Genomic DNA, 4,389 nt, shown 5'->3' on the forward strand with positions numbered 1-4,389 from the left:
CCGAAGGCTGTCGACGAACTGTTGCTCAGTGTCGCCGATCACCTTCTGCAACCTCTCGATGTCATTTGTACGGCGATAGAGCAGGTTCTTCACGTTAGTAAGTAGCTCTTCTTTACTCATTAAGATTCTCCTAAGCTCTGTGGTGGAAAGCTTTTCAGAATCCAGGTTGAGTCATACAGTGCAAGTACCCGAGGGAAGCAATGGTTTACCTTGGTGCGCTTTCTTTTGCTCCTTGAGCTGCTCCTGGTGCTCCTGCTTATGCGCCTCGAGCTCCTTCTTCTGCTCCTCGAGTTGTCGCTGGAGCTCGGCGTTGACCTTCTCAAGATGCACGTTCTCCATCTTCTCATCGTCAAGGCGCATTCTCAGGGCAGCAAGTTCCTTGCGGTCACAGGCAATGGCCTTCAATTCTTCTGCTTGTTTCTGGGAGTGAGCGATCACACTCTGCGAAAAGGAGAAATCCAGATAAGCAACTCGATATATTTACTGGCAGTAAAGTTTTCAGGTCTTACCATGGCAAAGTCATGCGCCTTCTTGAGGTTCTCTATGTTGCCGTATGTCAGCAGCTGGTCACCGGCCAGGTCGGCGGCGGCGGCATCCTGACAACCTGACTCGGGCAGCAGCAGCTCATCGGGTCTCCCGGAGGTTCCCACGGCTTCTTCAGTAGTCAGCTGTTGCGCACCTGCAATCACAAATGTTCTCAGCATACAGCATGCGGATCCCGGTAGCTAGCCGGGGCGGTCAGACGCTCACCCGCGCCATCCGTAGGAGCGGTGCTAGGGGCCTCAAATTGTTTCTCGCCACCAACCCCGACCTCAGCTTGTCGGAGCTCGGGAGGCGGCAGGTCAGGCAGCATGGTGTCCGCCCCGGGGGCTGGCTCCGCGGGGGCCGACCGTTCCGGGGCCGATGGATCGGGGGCTGACGTAGCAGTGACTGGCCCAGCGCTTGCGGATTCCTCTCGGGTCGAAGACCCGAGGGCTGGGGTAGTCGAAGCTGGCGTCAGCTGGAGGTCCGCAACACTTGCAGCACTAATGAAGTCGAAGTTAGTCAACACATAAGTCGAAAGATCAAAATATTTGCTGTGCAACCAGAGGCAGACATACAGTACAGATTTCTTCTTAATGGCCCTTTTCATCCGCACGGCCTGACGCGGCGTCCCCGTCGCTGGTGGTGGGGTTTCACCAGCCTGTGGCGCGGTCCCCGCCACGGCGATGGTGACAGCCGCGGCGGCTGATGGGCCTGTTCTTTCTTCTTCGGGCTCGGCTCGGGAGGAGGAAGCGGAAGGACTACAAGATGACATTGTGAGCATGGCATAACCTCAACATATAGCAATGCATCAAAGCAGTAAGCTCTTACCCGGCAGACTCGAGTTCTTGCGCCTTTCGCTTGCGCACCAACCGACGGCCTTGCAGCACCAACGGCAAAGCGCCGGTCAACTCCACGCTTTGGTCGGAGGAGTTGGCCCGACGCGCTTCTCCTTCAGCCCCCTCCTCCGACCGGGAGCTCACATCCTCGGTGGATCCGCTGCTGCGTAGGGCCGCAGCGATGCGAGCCCTCTTTGCCTCAATAGCGGCACTGGGGAGGAGGTGGTCCGGCTGGGGGACGTCAGGCTATGGCGGGTAGCTGCGGTATAGCTCTGTATGTCCCTGCAGAAGGTCCTTCAGTTCAGTATTGGAGTAAACGAGGATATTTTCAACAAAAAGAAGTCGAATACTCACTGGCTTGGGTGGATTTCGCGTGGAGAATAATGTTGGCACGTATGGCACGGCATCCATGTCTAGCAGCACCCGCTGAACTCGCTGGAGCGCGGCCTCATCTGACAACTCCTCTGCGCACATGCGAGAAGGATCAGCGGGGCCGGTGTACTCGAATCCCAAGCGATGGCGCTGCTAGATTGGTTGGACGCGGCGTTTGTAAAATGCGAACATGACGGAGGCACCGGTCACTCCCTTCTCCTTCTATGCCTCTATGATGTCCAGCAGCTCCTTGACCTGATCCATCTCCCCGCCGGAGGGTTCAAGTTTCCACTCTGGCCTCACTACAGGTGGTCTGTTTGACTTCGTTGGGAGGTGGGGAGCGTGGTTCTCGATGTAAAACCAATAATTCCTCCACCCGGGAAGGTTGGAGGGGAATTTGTATGTGAGATATTTGTCGCCGGCCTGCTGTCGCAGTTGGATGCCGGCGCCCCCCACAACGGAAAGATTCTTAGTTGTGGGCTGTGGTTTGATGCGGAAAAGGAAGCGGAATAGATCCTAGTGGGGTTCGATTGAAATAGATAAAAATTGAAATGTGGCAGATAGAATTGGGGTTGAGATGATGAAGCTCAAGCCTGTAGTAATACAGAAGGCCTCGAAAGAAGGAACAAGAGGGGAGGGCCAATCCCCGTTCGGCAAAATGAAGAAATGTGACAATTTCGTCAACATTTTCCATGGGGAAAGGTTCACGGTAAGAGGGCTGCTAGTCGACAAGGTTCTTTTCTTGCAGCAACCCCTCAGAAACTAGGTTGTTCAGATGGTTGAGGGAGCACTTACTGTGTGTCCACTCCGCGATCAAAGGCTGCGCCTCTTTCTTCTTCCCCTCGATCTCTACCTTCTTGGGCGCCATCTCCGATTCGCTGGCTACGAGATGCTCGGGGGCTGCGGGGAGAGGGGGCGGGAAGGTCGGAGCGGGAGGAGTTCTTTGGGGGGAAGGCGGCGGCGTTTGGCTCTGTTTGGGGATTTTGGCGGTTCTTGGCAAAATGCAGATTGAAAGCACAGTCTTTTCCCACTGTTGTCACGGGGTTAAATAACCAGCGGGGTGGGGAAAAGTTACTATTCCGAAGTTCAAGGGTCATTTTTTGGGAATATTCCGAAGTTGAGAGGTCATTTGGTGGACTGTTTGGATTAAATATTCGATTACTCATTTTTTCAGGGCTCATTAGCCCGGAAAAAGGGGGATTTCTGGATTCATGATCCAATGTCCATCATTTGTATCATCACTTTGGCACTTTCTTAAGTTGTCATTTTTTAGCCTGCATGCCACGGTTTTCGGATCCTTATCTCCAAAATTGTGGGATTTGGATTCAAGGCTCGGGGGCTGCGGGATACGTGGCATCGACTACTTATTTTTTAAAATTTTTTTGAAGGATAAGGAGGATTACAGACTAATGGGACCCTCAGCCTGATTCTCCGATTCAGTCTAAGGCTCGGGGGCTACTCCATATGGAGTGCGATTTTTAAATCGCACACCATAACAAAAATTCGGGGCATGAGCACCTCATAGCTTCAATGCAGCCAAGCAAGTACTCGAAGAAGGACTTCAAAATGAAGCTTCAGAAGAAGTCGAAGACTGCTTCGGAAGTACTCGATAAGCCTGCAGTACTCAGCTACGAAGAGCTCGGGGCTTATCAGACCCGGGGCCACGGGACTGGATACGTGACGTAGTTTAAGAGGGTTTAAGAGATTAAGTCTATCTTATCTCTTATTTACCTCGTTTATCTCTTATTTATCTCGTTTAAATAGGAGATAGAGCTAACCGATACAAAGGGAATCTACTCGAGATATGTTCTGGTACGATTCCTCAGCTGGTGTTGGTTAGTATCTTTGTAACCCTGGCCTCTCGGATATATAAGGGAGAACAGGGACCCCTCTCAAAACATGATCTCTGGGTCATTCAACATCAAAGGCAATACAAACCACCATACAGGACGTAGGGTGTTACGCGCTTTGCGGCTCGAACCTGTCTAAGCTTTATGTTCCTTGCACCTTCGAGTTCCTGATCTCGGCACCTCCTCACCCAAAACTTACCACCTTGGGTATATCCCTCGGTGGGCAGCCGGTTAAACGCCGACAGATAGATTTTCTAAGATGGCACATTTCATACCATGTCAGAAGACCGATAATGCTACTCATGTTGCTGATTTGTTCTTTCGTGAAATTGTTTGTTTGCATGGTGTGCCAAACACAATTGTTTCAGATCGTGATGCAAAATTTCTTAGTCATTTTTGGAGAACTTTGTGGGCTAAATTAGGTACTAAGCTGCTATTTTCCACTACATGTCATCCTCAAACTGATGGACAAACTGAGGTTGTGAATAGAACTTTATCTACCATGCTTAGGGCTATTTTGAAAAAGAACATAAAAATATGGGAAGAATGTTTGCCTCATGTTGAGTTTGTTTACAACCGTTCACAACATTCTACTACTAGAAAGAGCCCTTTTGAGATTGTTTATGGTTTTGTGCCTCGAGCCCCTATTGATTTGCTGCCTCTACCAACTTCTGAGAGATTGAATTTTGATGCTAAACAATGTGCTGAGTTGATGTTGAAAATGCATGAGACCACAAAGGAGAGCATAGAAACCATGAATGCTAAATATAAACTTGCTGGTAGCAGAGGAAAGAAGCATGTCACTT

The sequence above is a fragment of the Panicum hallii genome, chromosome 3 (assembly GCF_002211085.1).
Source record: "Panicum hallii strain FIL2 chromosome 3, PHallii_v3.1, whole genome shotgun sequence".
NCBI lineage: Eukaryota > Viridiplantae > Streptophyta > Magnoliopsida > Poales > Poaceae > Panicum > Panicum hallii.